At 48.4% G+C, this 24,483-nt stretch overlaps 1 protein-coding gene across 2 annotated transcripts in view; it reads right to left on the reverse strand.

The window, feature by feature from the left end:
- The window catches only part of AFAP1 (actin filament associated protein 1), a 150,858-nt gene extending 132,112 nt beyond the window's left edge, over positions 1 to 18,746 (reverse strand). For both annotated transcript variants that reach the window (XM_059923657.1, XM_059923658.1), the window contains exon 1: positions 18,547 to 18,746. The gene's annotated coding sequence lies outside the window, so the exon portion shown is untranslated. The remainder of the gene's footprint in view (positions 1 to 18,546) is intronic.
- Between the last annotated feature and the right edge of the window lie 5,737 nt (positions 18,747 to 24,483).

The raw sequence follows: 24,483 nt of genomic DNA on the forward strand, positions 1-24,483 counted from the left end.
TTCAGGAAAAGCTTCCAGGACAGCACCCAACACACAGGATGCACTCAATAAATACTTCCTGAAATGAGCAAATGTAAATTACTTCAATTTAACAAGACTTTTAAAAAATATGTTGTCTCTCTTGGAAATAATGCCACGAGCTTGAGCAAGCAGCTTAGCTGCTCTCTACTACAGTTTTATCAAGTAAAATGTTTAATAATAACAGTGTTCATCCACAGGGTGGTTGGGAAAAATCATAAGACCTAATTCGTGTGGCGAGCTTAGCAAACAGGACCTGGCACACGGCAAATGCACAGTCAACGCCAGCTGTCATGAGCTATTAGTACCTGGCTCTCCAAGGGCAAAAGGAGTATATCATATCCAAATATATCGTCACGAAAGGCTGTCCCTGTGCACTGCTGGGGTAGAGCTGTGGAACAGCATATATCAAATGCTATTTTGTTTTTTAAAAATATCCCCCAAATGTACATATATATTTGCATGTATACTGGAAAAGATCTGAAAGGAAATACAGCAGTTGTTAAATAGTGGTCACCCTGGGACTTCCCTGGTGGCGCAGTGGTTAGGAATCCACCTGCCAATGCAGGGGACACAGGTTCGATCCCTGGTCCAGGAAGATCCCACATGCCACGGAGCAACTAAGCCCGTGTGTCTCAACTACTGAGCCTGTGCTCTAGAGCCCGCGAGCCACAACTACTGACCCCGTGCACCACAACTACTGAAGCCCACGCACTCTAGGGCCCACATGCTGCAACTACTGAGCCCGCGTGCTGCATCTACTGAAGCCCGCACGCCTAGAGCCTGTGCTCAGCAACAAGAGAAGCCACCGTAATGAGAGGCCCGCACACCACGAGTAGTAGCCCCCGCTCGCCACAAGTAGAGAAAGCCCGCGCGCAGCAACGAAGACTCAACGCAGCCAAAAGAAAAAAAAAAATAGCGGTCACCCCAAAGACAGCAAGAAAAGAAAGATTTACCTTTGCTCTTCATCCAATGTACTATTTCAATTACCTTCAGTGAGCATCTATTCCTTCTATAAAGATTTTCCAAAAAATTCACTGCAAATTTTTTGGAGAAACAAGGGGGTGCATCAGGAAGGTGGAAACAGAGGACAAAACTGAATGAACCTAAGTGTCGAGTCCAGGCTGGGCAAGCCCCTGTGAATCACAGCACATCTTTCTGCAAACTCAGGACTCCAACCTCCACCTTCCCGCTGGTGAGATAATCCAGGACACGGACACCGAGATTTTTCTCAGCAACCTCGTGCCTTTTTGCATGTGTCTTCCTCAGATCACATCAAGCACCCTGAGGGATTTGGAACCGCCCTTCCAAATGCCTTCGGTCTGTACCCCTGCCCAGCTCTGTCAGCTTCCGTCCTGTGTCTGAAACTAGATTGCAACCCTAGTGGTTACAAATGCGCCTGGCGTTTCCTTGTTGTTTCCACTGTACTTGGCATGGTGCAGAGAACAGGTCAGCGGCTGACCACGCTGGAAGGCACCTTAGGAAACACACCATCTGCCATTCTACTTACAGAGACACAGACCAGGGAGTGGACCTGGCTTTTTTTTGGTAACTCAACTAGTTACCTGCTGGAAGCAGGGCAAGGCCAGGTCTCGGGACTCCCAGGTTGATAGGCAGCCCCGTAAGAACTGCTGCTGTTTCTTCTGCCTTGAAAACATGCACCACTACAGACGATGAGGATGATTTCCCACGAAACTGCTCGGCCCAGAGCCCTGAACTCACACTGTTAGAAAAACAGTAAAGTCCAATGAGACAGAAAGATGACCCATCACAAAGAGAATGTGGCCAAGATGGGGAAGGGAATTCACACAGGTTATCACGAGCTCAATAACCAAAACAAAAACCAAACAAAGAAACCCCACCTGAGCAGGAAAGATGCTAAATAGACCCATGACACTAGTAACATCATTGTTAAAATACAGAGCTATCAGATAAGCGCGTGTACACTTTAAGGATGAATGCAAAATTTCCCCATTTTTGGAATAAGAGGGCTACCTGGAATTTGTAAGAAAGGCTATTTACACAGTGTTATTTGATTCCTACATCATAAATAAATAAATATATGTTTATAGTCATATACACACACAATCAATTCATATATGAATTAGATTATTCAGTTCATATATGTGGGAAGTTTGACAATGTCAAAATAACCATGCACAATCTTTTTGGACCAAATTTATAATTTGGTATTCAATGCTCCATATTTGGGGGTCACCCTTCTCTGGATAACAGCAAAACCCAGTGGCTTTAGAAGCAGATTTTATGCTATCACTATAATGGACAAAGGAAAGAAGGAAAGCTAATTTAATTATCAAGGGGGTGAACTTCATTGCTAAACTATATTTGTGTCTCAAGACAATCTTCTAACTCATATGGAAAATACAGTTCACTGAACACAGAAGACCTTCCCAAATTAAAAGCGTTACTAACAAAGTTCCCTTTCTCTTACCAAGAAAATTGCAATCCTTAAAAGACAAGTGGCCTGGACTTCTCCCTTAGAATATATCTTTATAGCAGAAGGTTTGCAACATCAAAAGACAATTTAGATATGTTTTGAGAGTAAAAAGCAGAAAAATCTACATTATTTTATGATCTGCATTGCCTTTTCAGGACTGTCCTAGACTCTCAATAAAAAATTCTCTAAATCAAAAAATCCCCACCCCAAAAAAGGCTTATAATCTAGGAGAAGGACTAAATAGAGCCTAGGTATTATCTTGTCAAAAGCAATATATATTTCATACCAGCTTGCCTCCAAAGAAAACAAAACTTGAAATTAGAAGACCAAGTTCAGGTCTGAGCTTAACCATCTACTGTGGGTTCTGTCTAATCTCTCTTAGCTTCAGTTCTCTAGTCTTTAAAATAGGATCAAGCCTAACAGTTTAGAGTCACTCTGAATGTGAGTGTGAAGAACTTCTTCCAGAAGGCGTGACATCCAAACAACTCCTAACACATCTAATTTTTTATTTTATATTTTTACCAACAAGAGAAAGATGAAAGACAATATACAATGACAATGGCCAGACCATATAAAAGCAGAGATCTGACCCTCGGCCCACAGCCGCCAGCCCCGGGAGCCAGCCTGCTGGGAGTCAGACCTGCAGGAGGGCAGACTGCTGTCTCTAGTGACAAGCCAGGAAGCCAAACAGCCACCCCTGTGAAAATCGGCCAGGACTCAATCAATACCGACGGCCTCCATAACTGTTGTCCTGCTTCCAACTCAGGACCAACCCCAGAAGGTCCCACCTGCTCCCTGACCAGTCACAAGGAATGCCCCCCCTTCTAGACACCCCCCAGCCCCCCAGGCCTCCAGCCCCATCAGGCACCCTGAGCTCCCTTTTCTCCACTGGGAAGTTCGCCCACGCCTCTGCCTGCCTCTGGGTCTCTGCCAGGCACAAGTGATTGTGGCCGACTCCCTTGCTACAAGCCAGCTCTGAATAAATAGCTTTTGCCTTTCCCATGTGGTTGCTCTTTGTCTATTTCCACAAAGAAAAGTCTTAAACCAGGGGCTTCCCTCCAGATGGTCAGTCCCTAACTTAGAAGCCCAGTGAGGCAGATCCCAAGTCTAGAGAGACTTCCCTCTCCAGGCCCTCTTTCCACAAAACCTCACTTCCTTGAGCTTTCAGTCACTCCCCCGCCGTCCAGGGAAGTAACCAAGTGTTAAGGAAAGATCAAGGGCTTTGAGGTCAAACCCCTGAGTTCATCAAGGATTTCATTTTTCCACTTATAATTATGTGACCTTGAGCAACTTTCTTAACATCTCTAAGCCTCCGTCTTCATCTTCAATAGAAATATTCACCTCTAAGATTGTATCAAATGGGACACTTATGTGAGGTAGCTGACAAGTACTGGGTGCTCAGCAGGTGTGGGCCCCCTCCTCCCGGCCCACCTTCCCCCGCAAGGAGGAACACAAGACGCCCCAAGAGAAGACTGGTGACCCCCGCACCTGGGTACCTTTTATTCACACGAGTCGCAGGGGTATCCAGAGTGCTACCAAAAGACAAGATTTGTTTCCAGTGTTCAACTGGGTATGGGTCACTTCTAACTCACATTATATGATCCATAATAAGGAAGTGATTTTTCTACACTACCCCATAGTTGTATTTTTAGCAGACTTTATTAACTCCAAATCCTCTTCAGAACCAAAAACAAAACTTTAATCTGTGACACTGTTATAAGCAGAAAGGGACCTATGAGACAAACTGAACTTCTGTCCAAAGAAAAAAAGAAAGCGGTTCTGGAACACTGGGCTGGCTGTGAGAATGTGAGAACATTACTTATGTTCACAGGGGGCTGGACAAATACCTGCCCTGCCCTGGCAGGGTCAGAAGTTGGGTTTATTGGCACCTCGTATCATCTGCTCCAGGAAGAGGACCAGCACACAGGTTGTTCGTGCAGTCAAGGTCACCCATCACGGGTAAAGGTCTCCTTCTTCCTCTTCCGTCCAAGTGGTCCAGGTCATGAAGCTGCTCCAGGGCCTCTTTGTCAGAGGAGTGAGCCCAGCCACCTTGGCCTTTTTCTCTGGCAATATTACCCCTTCTCCCTCCACCTTCCAACCAGCTAGACTAACCTGAAGAGTACCTCTGTTCAGTCTTCAAGGGGTCCCAGCCAGGGTTTAGAACAATTCCAAGATTTAGGTTTAGGCTTAAGAGGTAAAGAAAACTCAGGTAGACACACCACTTTGACAAATATCTCGTGGACTCTCGCTGGAGGCAAGGTTTGCGAGCATGAGGTTTCCATGGGCAATCCAGAATGATCGCTCAGAGCTCTGGGGCCAGGCTGCCTGGGCTCACACCCCAACTCCAACACTTCCTGGCTGTGTGATGTTGGGCAAGGCCCCCAACCTCTCTGTGCCTCAGTTTCCTCACTGTAAAACAGTCACAGTAATAGGGCTGCTCTACGGACTTCCCTGGTGGTGCAGTGGTTAAGAATCTGCCTGCCAATGCAGGGGACACGGGTTCGAGCCCTGGTCCGGGAAGATCCCACACGCCGTGGAGCAGCTAAACCCATGCGCCACAACTACTGAGCCTGCGCTCTAGAGCCCGCGAGCCACAACTACTGAGCCTGTGTGCCACAACTACTGAGCCTGCGCTCTAGAGCCCACGAGCCACAACTACTGAGCCCGCGTGCCACAACTACTGAAGCCCACGTGCCTAGAGCCCATGCTCCGCAACAAGAGAAGCCACGGCAATGAGAAGCCCACGCACCGTAAAGAAGAGTAGCCCCCGCTCGCCGCAACTAGAGAAAGCCCGTGTGCAGCAACAAAGACCCAATGCAGCCAAAAATAAAATAAATAAATAAAAATATTTTTAAAAAAAGGGCTGCTCTAAAAATAAAATGAGTTGGCATGGACAGGGAGCTCCATAGACACGTCCTGAATACTGAATAAACAGTAGATATTATAAATATATATGTATACTCCCATTATATTTATAATGCACAAAAAACGTGTGGAATACAAGCTTCACTAGTAACAGTGGTTACCCTAGAGGAGGGGTGCAAACTTCAGCATTTTACTCTATGTGTCTATGCCTATATCACACGAAATATTTAAACAAATGTGTGTGTGCCTAAATTTGCTCCAAGACAGGTAGCTGGACCATGTGATTCTGACGCCCAAAAATCTTCGAATCATAATGAGATTGTTCCAGGAAGGTAAAGTAATGGAAATGAGAGAAATCAAGTCTTGTTCCAGTGTAAATGCTTTGAGGTCATTTAAATGAACTGGTACACAACCAATGCAGACGCTCCGAGCCCTTTCTTACTGTCATAATACAAAACGTTTGGGTTCTCTGGACCTCCCTTTACCTACGAAGTCACAGTTCAAGTTACGGACCCAGAACTTGGACTCAGCTCTGCTTTGCAGTCCAAGCTTTCTCACATCATATCGATGCATTTTCGACCGGCAGCTTTAGCTGAATTGAAACTGCCACCAATCCCACTGTGACACAATCCCCCGGCTCTGCCGTGCACGACTCAGGGAGTCCCGAGATAAAGCAGGCGTCTGGCTGCTAGTGAAGAGCCCAACCTTCACCTATTTATAGTAACAAACCCTCCCCAGGCTCTACCTGAAGTCACCTTCTTCTAGGCTCTTTCACTGGCTCCTACATCACGGTGGCCCGGCCAGGAGGACCCCTCATCATCTCCTCACGAGGAAAGGCTGTAACTACTATCGACAGGGCCAGTCAGCCTCGTTCCACTCAGTGCTCACCGGACGCCCCCCCCCCCAACGTCCACTGCTCCCCTCAGAGAGGAAGCCCGGCCATCCTGGCCTCTTCCTCTGGCGACAGGTACTGCACTGCCCTCCTATGGACGCGGCTCATGGAAGGTTAAGGGACCAGCCCAAGATTCCACACTGTTGATGAGTGGGTGGCAGAGCCGGAACGCCAGCCCCGGTCCGACAGGGCCTGTGATGCTGGCCGCCCTGCCTAAGGCCCAATGGATGCCGACAGATGGCCAGAAATGCCTCCTGCTGTGGTATGAAGGATGGTCCAGTCTCGGGAAGGAGGCAGGGTGGGAATCAGTAGAAACCCTTCCGTTCCGGGAGGTTATCCCATTCGGGGGACACACTAACTATTCTGGGTCTTGTCTTTTCAGGTGAAACGTCTCTCGGCGCTGGTGGCAGCCGTCTTTGCGCAGCTGGAGGCTCGGGGCCCCCGTCTGGTGACACTCCTCTGCGCCGCGCCTGACGGGAGGCCCGCTGGCGGGAGATGCAGGCTTCTCTCTCACAGCCCAGGCTGCCCCAATCTGCTGAACGTCCAAAACTAAACGCAGGACTCGCAGAAATTAACGGCACAGAGATGACACCCTTTTCTGCGCTGAGAAATAGAGAATTCAGGAAAAGGCGTCGGAGTGAGACTAAGCGGCTGGAATCTTCAGAGCTGAGAAAGCCTCGGAGCCTCAGTTCCACCGTGGAAACCCAACGCCCCCTGCACGGTCCCCCTCACAACCGCCCCCTCGCAGGTGCCTGCCCAACCTCCTCTCCGAAACCCCAGCGTCCTGCGCACCCCCCCCGACAGCATCTGTCACGGCCTCTACGGTCAGTCCCGTACACATGGCCCCCCACTGTGTGCAGCTGCCGGGGCGGGGACCCCTGCACGCACACCCTCTGAACCACTGAGTGGGGAAGAGAAGGGATGCAGGGGCACAGACACCGAAGGCCCACCAGGACCGCCAGGAGCGCCATGCAGGTCAACAGCAGGAACAGCGACAGGTCTGGCCGGCTCTGAGAGGCCGCACTGTAACAGCTCTCGGGCACAGCGGTCACCTGGCGTCAGTGGCTGGAAAGCCCTAACAAAGAAGGAGGCCGGGCCACACGCTAGTCAGATCCCACCTACTACGTGACCTTGAGCGAGTTCCTCCCTGTCTCTTCACCTCAGTGTTTTCATCGCCATGTAACTGACGAGCAACATTGTATTAGTTTCAGGCAGACAACGTAACGATCGGACATATGTGTGAACTGTGAAAGGATCACAGTAAGTCTCCTTAGCGTCCATCACTGCACGTAGTCACAATTTTTGCGTGTGTGTGTGTGTGTGTGATGTGAACTCAAGATCTACTCTCTCAGGAACTTTCAAATACACAATACAGTACTGTTAACCCTGGCCACCACGAGACTTCCGTCTCATTTTGGCAACTGCAAATTGAGAACATTACCTACCCCACGAAGTTGCTGAACAGACTAGAAGAGATACAGATGTAAAGTGTCTGGCACAGTGCCTAGGACATAATAAGCGCTCAGCAAACAGTGCCGGTAGCGATGGGGGTGGTGATACAAACTCCGAAAGACTATTAACATTAGCCTTTTTGAACCATTTGGTCTCCCTTATCGTGAAGACACAATACGTCTGAGCTTCTTAGAGGGTCCTACAGACTGAATGTCTGTGTCCCCTCAAAATTCCAGTAATCTCCAGTGTCTCAGTATTTGGAGGGGGGCCTCTGGGAAATGAATAGGTCATAAGGGTGGAGCCCCCCTCTATGGGATTAGTTCCCTTATAAAAGGGACCCCGGTCAGCATCCTCGTCCCTTCCACCAGGCGAGGACACAGCAAGAATATGCTGTCTTGAACCAGGTTCTCACCAGACAGGGAACCTGCCAGCACCTCGATCTCGGACTTCCAGCCTCTAGAACTGTGAGAAACCAATTTCTGTTCTTTATGAGCCTCCCAGTCTATGGCATTCTGTTATGGCAACCTGAACAAACTAAGACAGAGGGTCACACTTCAAGCACAGGAAGACTTAAACAATCAACCCATCTGGAGAGAAAAATCTCACGTAACTTAGGACCTCCCAACACACAAATCTGTATTCATGGGAAGAGGGGATTTAAAAAGAAAGCATCATGCCTCACATCCTCAAGAGCCATCCTGACTCTCACAGTTAAAGTAACTCAGAATCACATGCTGTCAATGTCTGGGAAAACCCTGTACAGGTTTCAAAAGTCATTCAAAAAGTATGGCTCCAAAACAGTTTTCAGAGGTATTCTCCTTTCTTGTGACATCCGCCACAAACCTCTTCACCAAATACCCACCTAGGAGGCACCGTGTCCCGCTCCCAACAAGCCATTTCTGTAAACTCCTTCTCACAGAAAGGTCCAGACTAGATGACAGTCCCCAAACCTAGCTCCACCTACCATGGCAAAAAATACCCCTCGTTTGGGAATTCCCTGGCGGTCCAGTGGTTAGGATTCCTCACTTTCACTGCCAAGGGCCCGGGTTCGATCCCTGGTCGGGGAACTAAGATCCCACAAGCCGTGCATCACGGCCCAAAAAAAAAAAAAAAAAAAATCCTCGCTTGTCACACCACTATCTAACGTCCAGAGCAAGAATCCATCATTTTTACTACTTCTTTTTGCTTTTCTTGATAAACTTATGATGAAAGTACAACCCACAAAAAGGAGCCTTCGCAATGCTACTGCCCCCAGAGACGCTGCATAGACCATGGACACTGGGTCAGGTAAAAGGAAACTGGATTTCCAAACCCTGAATTCACTGGTGGCGGCTCCTCACAGAATACTGAGTGGACGATCTTAAGTACACAAAACAGAAGGCAAAGTCAGCTGCAGCATGGGCATGGATGGAAAAGAGGTGTTCTCAATGGAGGTGTTTGAGGACATACAAAAGCTATCCTCTAGGGAACTCCCCGGCGGTCCAGTGGTTAGGACTCTGCGCTTCCACCGCAGAGGGGCACGGGTTCGATCCCTGGTCGGGAACAGAGGTCCCTGCATGCCACTCAGCACGGCCAAAAAAAAAAAAAAGCTACCTTCTAATACCACCAAGGACTGAAAATTAAGTCTTTTTTCCATATTAGAGAATAGATAACGGGTGGAACAGAAATTTTTCTTTCAAACTACAGAAGTATCATGAAACTACTCTCAAATCCTTCGGGCTTTATTAGATAATCGAGCTGAAAAGCCATGAAAAGATAAACCTTTCCTCCAGGATACAGGTGGAATAAAACCTCTGACCACATCCTCGAAACAAGGAAAGATGGTATTTTTGAAAAATATTTTCAGGGACTATAAAGGAGCCTTTGAAATTAAAATAATCAGAGCAATACAAAATTCAGAGAAGGGTTTAGAGGAGAAGTTGGAGAAATCCCAAAAAGGAAAACAAAAAGACAAAGAAATGGGAAAAGAGAAGACATTTAAGGAGATTCAGGATCAGAACAGAGGACCGGCAGTCTGCAGATGGAAGAGGCCCACTCAGTTCCCATCACAATGAATGAGACAAGATACACATCACAGCGCAGCCACCACGACATCTGCAAACACAAGGAATATCAAGAAGAGCCTAAAAACTCACACAGAGGAAAACACGGGTCACATACAAAGGAATGGCTCTGGACACATCAACTGTCACGATGAAGTTGGAAGTCAACTGAGCAGTGCCCTCCTAATTCTTCAGGAAAATGATTTCTAACCCAGGATTCTATACTCAGCCAAACTATCAACTGAACGAGAGTAAAACGTTCCAACCTTATACGAGATCTCAAAAAAATGTATTTCTTGGAAAGCTATGGTGAACATGCTCAACCAAAATAAGAGAGAAAACTTTAGAAGAAGGCATCTTACCCGGGAAAGAGGTGAAAGGAATTCTCAGGGCGATAGGGAATGTGCAGCAGGTCTAGGAAGCAACCAATTTAGAGGAAAGCAGGCTGGTGAGAGGTTCAGGAAGAATTATCCTAAGAAAAGGACAAACTGGATGATGCCCTGTGGTGTGTGAATATACAAAGAGGAGAACGAGGCTTTGGGGGGGTGAAGGGGGAGAAGTGACAGCACAGAAAACTTAGCAAAACAAAGCAGGGCAATTCTCAACTCTAGGAAAAAGAAAAAAAAAAACTGTAGCAGAAGGGAAATGTAATCAAAATAGACTACATATCTCAGCTGTGAATAATATTTCTATAATCATAATGAGCGCTGCTGAATACTTAACCAAAACCTTTAACATAATTATACTGAGAGGACAGAGGAAAAAAGAAGTGGGCAGTGCAAGGAGTGGGTAGGTGACCTAAATCGTCTTCTTCCTTAGCAGGATGTCTCTCACCCAGAATCTGGAAGAAATAGCTGAAACGTTGAAAGGGGAAGTCCCTGGGGAGCAGGAATCAGGGTGGAGAAGGGTGGGGTAGGTGATTGCTGGTGTTTTGTTCTAAATCCTGTAGAACTTTTGACGCTTAAAACTATGCGCCTGTATAACTTTGTTTAAAATGGGGTATTTAATTTTTAAACAAAATCTGATACTTGACCGGCAAGAATATCAGATTAAGCAGTGTGTTCTTAAACTTTTTGGAATCCAACCCCTTCGAAAAAGAACGGAAAGCTATAAGTCCTCCCCCCAGTAAACACACACACAGGCACAGACACACAATATTTCTGCAAAGGGTATCAGGCAGTTGGTAAATTCCTGAAGGCCAGGTTAAAAGCCTTAGGATTTCTAGATTCTGCTTTCTTATAGAAGGGGAAAAAAAAATCCTAATGAAAAACTATTAAAAACACCTACACGATCAAATGAGATCATGCTTGGTCTTCGATGCTGGTGACCATCACCTGCTGTTTCCTTGACCGCAAGATGCACCTCATTCCTAACTATCAAAGAAAGTATTGAACTTTGTTTACTGTGCTTTGCTTCAGCCTTGAAACAGGTTCTCTAAAGCTCAGGAATGTGAATCCCTGTTGGGTTGACTCAGCTGTTTCCATTCTAGAACTGGACATGGAATTATGCACTCTTCACCCCATGAGGAAGAGTCCTTCACATCCCAAATCCCCCATGTGGGTGTTTTTTCTAACAAAGGAATTACTCTGATGACTTCTTGGTGAAAGTCCTGTAATCAGAGTGGCCCATTTAAGCACTCCAAAACACAAAGTTTACTCTGCTTCTGACTGACCTGCTGCTATAAACCCCACCATCAGCTCCACGTCGAGTCAGAAGAACTGTCTTGCCATTTAACAAGGATCTTAACGATCCTGCCAATTTGCTTAAAATATCTATGCCTTTTCTTTCTCTGCGAACTGAGGGTGACAATAACAGTGTCACTGGACGCTGTCATAAATGGATTGGGTAATTGTGGGAGGCCCATGTGCATCCCCTGGAACCTGTGATTTGTCACATTTGTCATATTAAAGGGGCTTCGCTACAGACCTCAGACAGGGGTATTAGATAGGGGGATTATCCTGGGGTTCTAGGTGGGCCCAATCTCATTGCATGAGCCCTTAAGAGCAGAGAACTTTCTCCAGGCAGAAGAAGAGAGATGAAGCAGAGGGGACACCAGGACTGGCCGGCCCTTGCTGGCTCTGGGACCAGGGGGTCCCGAGCAAGGTCCAGGAAGACGCCTCTAGGAGCTGGGGGCAGTCCCCCAGCTGGCAGCCAGCAAGGAAACAGGGTCCCCGGTCCTACAAGTGCCAGCTACTATCGATATATTCGGTGGACAATCTGAATGAGGTTTCCTGCAGTGCTCCTCCAGATTCTCCAATAAGGAACATAGCCCTGCAGACACCTTGTTTTTTGCCCGGTGAGATCCGAGTCAGACTTCTAACCTACAGACTGTAAGATTATAAACCTGTGTTGTTTTAAGCCACTCAGTGTGGGGCAATTTGTTACAGCAGAAACAGGAAACTCATACAGTGATATATGTGAAAATACCCAGCAGTGTCTGTCACATCATCGACGTTCAACAAGAGTCAACTGACTTCCTTAAATCAAAAGACAGGGACGGCCATACTCCATCCAAAACAACAGACCATAGACTTGTTCTGATAAATGCAGATTTGGGGAATTATAAATTGCCCAGAATATCTACATATTCTAGGCCTCAGGTAATTCACTGCCCTTCCTTTAATTTATAAACCTTTCACTGCCTGTCTTGCCTGACAAACTCTAAGTGCCACGTAGGAGAATAAATGCTGGACTGTGTGCACCAACCCGGCTCCCAAACTCTTCTGCGTACCCCTAGCAGCACCCACCACCTGCACTGAGTGATACCAGGTCTGCTTCTCCCGCTACACTGTGAGCCTCCAGCAATTCTCCAGTGAGGCACTGGGTCCCACCTTCGAACCTCTGCATGTAGCCCATACTCGGGCACATCACGGGTCATCTATCTGAACGGCTGTCAAAAGATATGACAGTGTAACTTACCATCTGCGTCTAAAGTATAAACTGCACTGCAGTTTCCAAGGTGGCTTGAGGAGAGAAGGCCCAAGGACACTGTGGTGCTGAGGAAGTTTCAGAGGTGAACAGGCCAGCGTTTTGCTGATCATGGCCTCACGGTGCCTATGCCTTCCCCGATCTCAAGAGAGGGCACTTAGGAACTAAAGTGCCCAGCAATTATGCTTCATTAAAGAAAGGTTCATAGGAACATATATATGAGACAGACTGTTAAAGGCTACATTTCTGCACATTCAGTAGCCTTACTTACAAAAGATTCACGTCTCTGAAACTTGAATTTGATGTTCCCCCAAAAGGCTAAGATATCAAACAACATTGGCCAATGAAAGATAGAAAACAATCTTAAATGAAGTTGCCTGACACCCTTCAAGCTAAGGATCATCTGTACATTAAACATTTGGAGTTTTAAAAAACCCAGATTCGTTACATTCTTAATGAAGCACTTTTTAAAAATCCCTGACAACATAATATTTTACAACTTACAAAATTACGTTACATTCATGATTTCATTTTATCCTCAGAACAATCTCTTGAGCTAGATAGAGCAGGTACTACCAACGATTAACTCCATTTTACAAGTGAGGGAACTGCAGTTCAGAGAAGTACTTGGACTTAACAAAAGCCTTACTGGGGCCAGGTTTCCTGTGCAAAAGAACAGGAGTAAGTTATCTTTACTACATTATTCATATTACATCCTGTCAACATTCAAAACGGTTTTGATGTAGCCAGCAGTGATAGACACGAACATGATAAGATATTTAAAATGGAAAAGAAAGAAGAAAAAACCATTTGGTAGGGCTTCCCTGGTGGCACAGTGGTTAAGAATCATTGCCTTGGGCTTCCCTGGTGGCGCAGTGGTTGAGAGTCCGCCTGCCAATGCAGGGGACACGGGTTCAGGCCCTGGTCCGGGAAGATCCCACATGCCGCGGAGCAGTGGGGCCCATGCGCCACAACTACTGAGCCTGCGTGCCACAACTAATGAAGCCCACATGCCTAGAGCCCGTGCACCGCAACAGAGTAGCCCCCGCTCGCAGCAACTAGAGAAAGCCCGCGCGCAGCAACGAAGACCCAACGCAGCCAAAAATAAATAAATAAATTTATTTTTAAAAAAAATTAAAAAAAAAAAAAAAAAAAGAATCATTGCCTGCCAATGCAGGGGACACGGGTTCAAGCCCTGGCCCAGGAAGATCCCACATGCCGCGGAGCAACTAAGCCCGTGTGCCACAACTACTGAGCCTGCGCTCTAAAGCCTGCAAGCCACAACTACTGAGCCCGTGCGCCACAACTACTGAGCCCGCGTGCCTAGAGCCCGTGCTCCGCAACAAGAGAAGCCACCGCAATGAGAAGCCCGCGCACCGCAACAAAGAGTAGCCCCCAGTCACCGCAACTAGAGAAAACCCATGCGCAGCAACGAAGACCCAACGCAGCCAAAAATTAATTAATTAATTAATTTTAAAAAAAAAACCATTTGGTAGGTGATGTGGGATGGCGGGGGGAAGTAACAGCAAAGACTTAGATTTATAGTCTAAGAAAAAATTTATCACTGAATTTCTAGTTCTAGGCAAACAATGCTTAAACAAGATGGTTTATAGAATATCATCATCTTAAAACTAGGGAAAGCACCATCAGTTCTTTAAGGTGGGGCAGATTCAGCGCTCTGATTAGGCCACCAGGGAAGAACTGGTTAACCCTCTTCCTCCAGTAAAGAACAAGAGGAACAACATGGAAAAGCAGAGCTCAAACGCTATCTTCTCCATCCCCAGGCATTCTCTTCCGTGAAACACCCTTTTCAGTTAATCCATATAAAAATCAGGCCTTCTTGCAGAACAAGTATTAACTAGTTTTCAGTGAAAACATTAAGACAATCTAAGGAAAAAAATCAAAGAAAAAAGACAATCTAAGGAAACCACAAAGAAAACCCATTTGCGTTTCTGAAGACCCCTCCCAAAAAATAAGATCCCTAACAAAACAAACCACGTGGAGTATGTAACAGAGCGCTTTTTTAAAAATTAATTAAAGACCGCCAATCAAAATAAGGACAAAAATCCTACTTAACATGAAAATATAATTTGATGGCATCACTCCTTGACCAAACAGCTACCATCTATGTTTAATCCCTGTAATCATCCAAATGAGAATAGCAGAGAGGGAATTCCCTGGCGGTCCAGTGGTTAGGACTCTGTGCTCTCACTGCCGAGGGCCCGGGTTCAGTCCCCAGTCGGGGAACTAAGAGCCCACAAGCTGTGCAGCGCAGCCAAAAAACAAACAAACAAACAAAAAAAGAATAGCAGAGAAAGTCGTGTACCCTTTTGACAGACATGTGGCTTTAAAATAATCGAGCACACCAAATTCCCATCTTGCCAAACAGATAAATTGGGAGATTAATATTTTGAAGGATTAATTACTAGAGTCCTTAGAAGTGGAGTTTCCTTATAGGTCATTTAACATATGTAAATTTTTGCAAGTAATAATTTTAAACTATGCTTTAAACCGTTATACAAAGCCACACTCACTTACTCAAGGTACTCCCAAAATTCACTTATTTCAGAGTCTCCAAATTAAAATCTCTGTTAGAGACTGGGGCATTAAAAAGCCTGCAGTTGGCCGACTTCATATGACACTCAAAAGATCAGCAACATGGTCCTGCCAAGACTTCTGCACCCAACAACTTCATTAAGGAAAACTTCAAGCCAATTTGACAGAGCACAGATGTTGCAAGCAAAATGTGGTTATGAAGAAGATGCAAGACAATATCAAAAAGTTGCCTAGGGACTTCCCTGGTGGCGCAGTGGTTAAGACTCCGTCTGCCAATGCAGGGGACATGGGTTCGAGCCCTGGTCCAGGAAGATCCCACATGCCGCGGAGCAACGAAGCCCGTGTGCCACAACTGCTGAGCCTGTGCTCTAGAGCCCGCGATCCACAACTACTGAGCCCGCGCGCCACAACTACTGAAGCCCGCACGCCTGGAGCCCATGCTCCACAACAAAGAGAAGCCACCACAATGAGAAGCCCACCCACCACAACGAAGAGTAGCACCCGCTCACCCCAACTAGAGAAAGCCCGCATGCAGCAATGAAGACCCAATGCAGCCAAAAAATAAACAAATAAATAAATAAATTTATATTAAAAAAAAAAAAAGTTGCCTAAGCTTCCATCATAGACCTGCTCCTTCAACTCTGAGACAAAGTATACACCCATGCAACTGTGAAAAAGAAAGAAAAAAAAGGTAGAATAAAGAAAAAGAACTTCTACTTCAGAATCTACATTTTCAAAGATCCCCATTATTTATACAACTGCCACTAAGAGAACTTTCCTCTGCTTTATTTGGTTGAAAGAATTAAAGGTTTAGGGCTGACAAGGTTCTTACCTAGTTTAAAACCCTCAAAGGTGAGGAAACTGAAGCCTAGTGGTTCTGCAGGAACGAATGGCAACTTTATTCCAGAGCCAGAATCAGACCAAACAAATTCGAATCAAGTACTCTACACGGTGCAACAAACACTAGGAAGTAACAGCAAATGTTAATCTAAAAACCCTTAGGAGAATTGAAGAATTGCAGATTCTAAATCACGGGAAAGACTTGGCTCTGTGGTACGGAAAAAGGACCTCTCATTTAGAAGGACCTCTCATTTAGAAGGACCTCTCATTTAGAAGGACCTCTCATTTAGATACACCTCTTCCTCTCTGGGCACTACAGCAAAACACCCTGTCCTTGAAGACCACAGCTCTCAGAGGGCTGGGCATGAGGACGTCAGGGAAGACTTCAGAAAGAAGTCACCTAACTGAGACTGTAAGAATGGGTGAAGGCCTGGAGCTGGGCGTAGGGCAGATGGAAGAGAGAGGGCAGAGAAGGCAGAGGGAAGGGCCTGCAGGCTGTCTGGACTTCGTAACAGCGACAGCTGCAGTTAGGACCGCATTTTCATCTTGCATTCATGTTATTTATACACCATCTTGTTCACAAAGAATTTCCATTTGGACATTACAGCTACTTGTGCCTATAGCTCAGTCTCCTGTCTTGGACCAGAACACTCTGAAAAGGAAAAGACTTTTCAGAGTCTTGTTAGACTTGCAAGACTAACAAGGCTTGTTAGACTTTTCGTTCCCCAGGGAAAAGAATCATCCCTGGAACATAATAGGTGTTTTCATAAGTTTGATAAAAGGGTAAATGAATGACCCCAATTTATTTAAGTGGCTGAGAGATACACAGCCTGCAGGGTGGTATCAGATCTTGCCATCAGGCTGAAACCCAAGTCTCCCGATCCACAACCTCACCCCCGCTATTCCTTCTGTAAACCTGACCTCTAACTGTAACTGCCTTGGCCTCATTCCGTGGGGGTGGATTCCCCTCCTTCAAACGCACTTTCCAGCCCGCCAAATTCTTGGGAAAGTTTCCTCCACTCTCCAGGCGCTGAGAGAGCTGCAAAGTTAAATCTGGCTTTCCAGACCTTTTTTTTTTTTTTTTTTCCTTCCCAATCCTAACGGAAGAAATCAAGAAGCGCCGGGCAGAGGGACCAGGCTCCCTCCAATCAGAGCCGGCTCCCGCCGGGCCGGCCGAGCCTCGCGCCTGAGCAGGAAACGCGGCGGCCTGACTCGCGGTCCCCAGGCGCGGTGACAGCCCCGCGCTCCCCGGGGACCGGGCCGGGGAGAGGAGCGGGTTCCCGGGGAAGTGCAGCCGCTTCTGCTCAAGTGGCAAATAAGGCAATAAATAAAAGTGCGGGTCAGCTGTCAGACGCAGGCCATCTGCGTGCCCCACGCACAGCCGGCTACAGCCCGACGGGCGCCACTACCCGCACAAGAACACCCCGAAACACATGGAACCCCCAACACACACCTACGCACGCGCGCGCGCACACGCACACTGCTGGGGGACGGAGGGGAGCCTGCCCCCGGTACTGATCACACCCCGACGAGCCGCGGGGGGAGGGGACGGGGCACAGCCCTCCCACTCGCAGGGTGGCCAGGACACCGCGCGCGCGGGTCCACGCAGAGCCACCCTCAGTGACACACAAACACTCCGTGAACCAGTCATGGGGGTGGGGAGCGAGAAAAAGCCCCCACTCTCAGAGTGCCCAGGATCCCTACGATCGAGGGTCCACGCGGTCACCCTCAAGCAGACACAGCGAACCAGTCACACCAGGGGGGTACGGGAGGGGGGACAGAGACAGTCTCCCACTCTCAGGATGTCCGGGATCCCCACGCGCGAGGGCCCACGCAGAGCTACCTTCGGGGACACAGCGAACCAGCCACTCCGAGTGAGTGGGGACCGAGACAGTCCCCCACCCTCAGGGTCACCAGGACCCCGCGCGGGGCGTCACGCGCGAATCCACGCGGAGTCGCGGCAGGCGCGGTGCCCCCTCGGTGCCACCCCGAGGCCGAGACCATGCCCGGCGCCCGGACGCGCGACGGCCCGGTCAGTCCCCCTCTGCGTCCCCGTCCCACAGGCGCTCAGGGCGGCGGCCGCCAACTCGGGCAGCGACCTCGCGGCGCCCCTCTCGGACCTGCCACACCCGGCGGGGACCCCAGCCCGGCCCAGGACCCCTGCCGCCTGGGACCCCAGTCCAGCCCCGGGACCTCCGCCCGGCCGGGAACCTCGTCCGGCTCGCGGACCTCGGTCCTCTCGGGGACCCCCGCCCGGCCTGGGACCCCTGCCGCCTGAGTCCCCCGCCCGACCCGAGACCCCTGTCCGGCCCAGAACCTCGCCCGGCTCCGGGACCCCTGCCTCCCAAGGACCCCCCGCCCGGCTGGGACCCCTGCCGCCTGGGACCCCGTCCGGCCCCGGGACCTCCGCCCGGCCGTGGGACCCTCTCCCAGCCCCGGAACCCATGTCCGCCGGGGACCCCCGCCCGGCCCGGCCCCGCCGCCCGCCGCCTCACCTCAGGCCGCCTCCCGGGCAGCGCTCACTCCTTGCCGGAGGTGCACTGGCCGAGCGAGACGGAGCCGAGCAGCCCGCAGAGCCGGAGTCGCCGCAACAATGGAGCCCCGGGGCGGGGCCGCCTCGCAGCCGTCTCAGCCCGTCTCGCGCTCAGGCTCGGGCTCGGTCTCCCACTCTGCGCGGAGCAGCTGCCGGCGAGAGGTTGCAACTGGGCTGGGGCAACGCGCAGGCGCACTCGCCCCGCCCGCGCCCCTCCGCCCCGCCCCCGGCGGCGCCCGGCGCTCGGGGCCCGCCCCCCAACCAATGGAGAGGGAGCTGCGCGCAGGGGGCGGGGCCTGGAGAAACAAAGGGAGGTGGGGCGGGGCCGTTCCAGGGCTGGGCTGCTGGGTCCCGCGGGGGCCGGACCCAGAGCGACCGGATCCGCGGACCAACCCGGTCCGACCCGGGGAGGCCGGGCGTAAAGTCCACTTGGAATCCGCTCAGCAAGCCGTGCTCATCCCAAACCCGGAACTCAAGTTTATCGGATTGGCCTGCTTTACAGAAAGGGAAACTGAGGCCGAAGGAGCGAGACCACCTGCCCCCCACGTCACAAAGTTCCATTCACTCGTTCATCTTTTATTCATTCAACAAACATTTTCGCAGCCTGTAAGGTGTACGGTCGGAGTGGAGTAGAGGCAAACTTGGCCCTCCCTTAAGGAGCTCCGTCAGGCAGGACCAGAGATTTCTCGGAGTTACTTTAACCCAGGATAAAGGAGTGCAGAGCAGAGCTGTTTCCCTTTCCTACCTCAAAGCTTTTGTGGCTACGCTGTTCCCCATCTGCAATGCTCCCCTCTCCCCACCTGTCACCCCCCGTATATCCAAGTACCAATCATCCATAAAACCTCTGTCCTCGCCGTCTTTGATCTTTGGGCGTCGTGTGACCCCCGCATTCCCGGTTTTCCTCCCTATCACTAGCGGCTCCTCCGGGAGTCTCCGGGATACACCCCTTCTCTGCCCAACCTCTCGGTGCTGGGGTGTTAGGGTGGCCCATGGCTCGGGCATGGACCCTCCTACGGAGAATCTCAGGCTCTCCCAGGCTTTCAACCGTCCACAGACTGTGGTGACTGCCTGCTCTGTATTTCCAGCCCTGACCTCTCCTGCATCCGCAGCTGGACGCCCAGGAGGCATCTCAAACGTCTCACCATCAAAACAAAGTGCTTTATTCAATGCCCCCCACCTGCTCCTCCACGTTCTTCTTTCTCAGTAAATGGCCTCTCCATCCGCCCAGGTGCTCAGCTTGAAACCTGAAATCCTCCTGGACTGCGTTCTTCCCCTCCCCCCTCCCCCCCCCCCCCACCACCGCCAGGCCTGCCTTCTCTGCATCCCCACGCCTCCGTGGCCACCTTAGTTACAGCACTAGCTGGAGCTTTCCATCTGAGTGGTTTCCTCTCACCCCCAGTGAAGTGTGACCTCTCTAGGACAAGGCAGGGGTCTGACTGAGTCATTTCTCGTGCAGAACAGAGCCCGGCACCCTGAAGGCACTCAGGGTTGCTGGTAGAAGGAATGAATGCATGGATAAGGTCTTGACAGTGACTGGCGCAGACCCTATGCCCATCTCTCTACACACACACACACTCACATGCACACACACAGGCACACCACTGAAAGCCCGGTTTCCAGTCTGATTTGCCAAATTCCTCCCTGGAGATAAGAAACTTCCCTATGCCTCTTCAGCCAGGCCCCATGTTTGGCGGATGTACTCAGAGATCAGGAACAAAAAATCTCAGGAAGGAAAGTAGTTACTGCAAAGGACAGCACCGGGTCCCAGACCTCTTTGCTCATGCTGCCCTCTGCCTGACACACTTTTCTCCCTCTACCTGGCCAACTCCCACTGACCCTTCAATGTCTCACCTTCAGTGTCAATTTCCCCAGGAAGGCTTTGTAGCCACCTCCGCGACAAGAACAACCATGGCAGACACACCCTGAGGTGACCCCCAGTGAGTCACACCCTTGATGATCTCCCCGTCTTGGGTGCAGGCAGAACCTGTGACAGCTTCTGGCCAATACAGGTGACAGGGGTGATGAACTGTCACTCCCAGGTCACATTACATTACATAAGAATTTGTCTTAAAGGGTACAAATGAACTTATCTACAAAACAGAAATAGTTACAAATGTAGAAAGCAAACTATGGTTACCAGGGGTAAGGGGGGGGGGGAGGGATAAATTGAGAGATTGAGATTGACATATACACTCTACTATGTATAAAAAAGATAACTAATAAGTACCTTCTGTATAGCACAGGGAACTCTACTCAGTACTCTGTAATGACCTATTTGGGGAAAGAAGCTAAAAAAAAGAGTTGATAAGTGTGTATGTACAACTGATTCACTTTGCTGTACAGCAGAAACTAACACAACATTGGAAATCAACTATATTCCAATAAAAATTAATTTGAAAAAAAGAATTTGTCTTAGACTATAAGGAGAGGTTCTACTTACAGGCTTTGGAGAAGTCGCCTGTAGATGGTTGTAGGACCTGAGCATTGCCTCCAGCTGACAGCCAGCCAAGAGCTGGGCTCCCGGTCAGGCAGGCCTGCAGAAGTGACTTCTGGAACCAACCTGAAGGAGCTTGGCAGGACTCTTCCCCAGTCAAGCCTCCAGGTGAGGATGCAGCCCAGACAAAACACTGAGTGAGCCCTGAGCAGAGGACCCAGCTAACATGGGCTAAACTCCAACCCACAGAAACTGAGTTAAGAAATGTGTGTTACATTAAGCTGCTGTATTTGTGGTTATTTGTTATGAAACAATAAAAAACTAATACTAGGTCCCCTCCCCCATACATATACTCATAGCCCCCTGTACTTCTTTCTGGCATTCATCACAATTCTACTAATTTGTTTAGCATCGCTCTCTTGCCACCAGCATGAAAGCCCCATGAGAACAGAAATGGAGTGTGTCTTGCTCATCACTGTGCTTCAAATGCCCTCACAGTTTTCTTCTAAGGTGATTGGTCAAAGGTAGACCAATCCATCAGCGGGTTGGCTGACCCTACTGTCCTTCCCAGCCCCCTTTTCCCTGCGCATATTCCATTAGAGACACGCGAATAGTTTACTGCCTTCCTAACCTCCCTTATAGCCCAAGGTGGCCGTGTGTTATTGTCCTGGCCAGTGAGACACAGGGGAAGTTGGCAGAAATGTTTCCAGCAGTGGTGTCCTGGAGCCATTGTGGACCAGACCATGAGAGCCAATTGCTCATTGTTTAGGAATTTTGCAAGTCAGTTGTTAAACCCAATCATTACTCAAAAATTAAATTATATAAACTTACAATGAGAATCATATTAAAAGCAAAGATAATAAATACTAAAAATTCCTTCCTTCCTCATTATTTCACACTGCAGTTTACAATGATCTATGCCACTGAGGATTTTACATCTATCGTAACTGTACGATAGAAATAGTATATAACGGCGTGCTACAGCCATCTCTTCCCATACCTGCAGCTAGCAATGTCATGTTGGTAGCTTGAAATCAGATGTGGTAGGAGAATTTATACCACAGAAATTGGTAATTGCTACAAATCAGGACTTTCTTCCTTCCTTCCATCCCTAGAATGCCGGTAATTGAAGATTTACCAGCACATCTTCTAGGGAAGATTTTTCTCCCCCAGGAAAGGAATAGATACAGCTTTTTCTAAGCAGCAGGGATTAGTACCTTGAACACACATGTGATGTCTGGAGCTGTAGCAGCCATCTCACAACGACAAGCAAAAGTCAGAATCAGAGAGATTCTGACTCTCCTACCCCGGAGCCACTGAATCAGGACCAGGAATCATCTACCTCCAGATTCTCTATTAGGTAGGAAAAACAAAAGCCTTATTGATGTAAGCCACTGTTAGTCAATGTTTGTGTTACTTACAGAATTCCTAACTGAAGTGTGTAGACATTCAAGAAATGTTTGCCAAATTAATAAACTCAGCCTGACCATCCTTCCTCATCAGTGGTCATCCTGTTTGGGCTTATGTCCACTAACAAGAAACTCACCACCCATTAAACCAGTCAGGGTATGATTGCACAACTCTGACTAGTAGAAAGTTTTTCCCTATATAAAACTGAAATTTTGGGACCTCTTGAACCTCAGAAAATAAGTCCAATCCCTCTTTGCCACCACAGCCCTTCTGATGTAAAGAGAGTGTTCATTTGATGGGAAAATAAATCAAGGTTTATTGATCCAAGAGCTGGGCCAACACTCTTTGTAGAAGTTCCTGACCTAGTTTGATACTGTGAAGGGCTATGAGGTAGGGTTAGTGACCAGAGATCTCTTCCAGATTCTTCCAGTAACACATCTCTTGAGGGAGAAAATTAAATACAAACTATTTATATCACAAGGTAAGGTGCATTTCCATGACACCTTTGATGCAGTCTTCCTAGATTCCGGAGCCTAGAGGGAGCAAAGATCATCTATGGCAACTGGGCACCTGTGGGAAATCCAAGCCCAGGTTAGGATGTGATGTGAGTTCACCAAGGCACTGAAAGCCCACAGGGCTGCCGCACTGGTCATGTATCACTACATAACATGTTACCCCAAAACCTAGAGGCTTAAAACAACTTATAAGTATTATCTCACAGTTTTAGTGAGTCAGCAATCTAGCACAGCTCAACTGGGTGCCTCTGGTTCAAGGTCTCTGACAAGGTTGCAACCAAGCTGTTGGCTAGGGCCACGGTCTGATGTGAAGGCTTGACTGGGGGACGGATCTGTTTCCAAGTCACTCATATGGCTTCTTGCAGGCCACATTCCTCACAAGATGTGAAACCTATGCAGGGCCACTCGCAACACAGCAGCTGACTTTCCCCAGAGCACCTGAGATGGAAGCTACACAGGTTACCGGAAGTTACTATCAACTTCACTGTGTTCAATCAGAAGCAAGTCAGAAGGTCCAGCCCACACTCAATGGGAGGGGACCACACAAGGGTGGGAACACCAGGAAGCAGGGGTCATTGGGGGTCTTCTCAGAGGCTGCCTACCAAGCTGCTGAAAACTCATGATTAAAATAAAATCTTGGGACTTCCCTGGCGGTCTGGTGGTTAACACTCCATACTACCACGGCAGGGTGCACAGGTTCGATCCCTGGTCAGGGAACTAAGATCCCACATGCCACGTGGTGGAAAATAAAATAAAATAATAAAATGAAATGAAATAAAATAAAATAAAATCTTAAAAGCAGACATAGAAAACAAACACCATATTCTGGGGAATAACAGTAAGACTTACAGATAACTTCTTACCCAAAATAATGGAAGTCAAAAGACAATGGGATAACAGTCTCATAATGTTGAAAGAAAAAACAAAAACACAACAAAACTGTTAATCCGTCTCCTCCAAAAGCTACAACCACTTACATGCACTGTTTTCTGTCTCCTTCATGCACATGGTATGATAGGAAAAGAGCCACTTCCTAGTTAGCCCTAAGCATGTCATTCTCCTGCTCTGCTTGGTGCCTTTGCAAACACTGGCCTATCAAGTTATTCTGGTGGCTTGGTGTTTGGAGAAATCATAAGTTTGAGAGTAATAACAACCATCTCTTGAAACCCAGCTCTAACGTCTGTATGACCTTGGCAAGTCTCTTAGCTTCTCTGAGTCTCAGTAGCCACAAGAGTCAAATATGCATGATACCTACCATGCTGGATTTTTCTGAGAATTAAATGAGATCATATATGTAAATTGCCTGGCACCTAGTAAGCACCTTATAGATGTAAGTTCCTTTCCAGCTCAAGCTCTGACCTGGCAAACTGCTACTCATTCTTCAAGACCCAGCTAAATGTCATCGCCTCTGTGAAGCTGCCTCCACTCCCCAGGAAGGCCTCCTTGCCTCTACCATGATCTCACTGCTGCTTGAACAACCTGCCCTATATTATTACATTTAACACCCTGCACCGTCATGGTCTGTTTCCAGATCTGTCTC

Source organism: Balaenoptera ricei, chromosome 5, assembly GCF_028023285.1.
Source record: "Balaenoptera ricei isolate mBalRic1 chromosome 5, mBalRic1.hap2, whole genome shotgun sequence".
In the NCBI taxonomy this organism is placed as follows: Eukaryota; Metazoa; Chordata; class Mammalia; order Artiodactyla; family Balaenopteridae; genus Balaenoptera; species Balaenoptera ricei.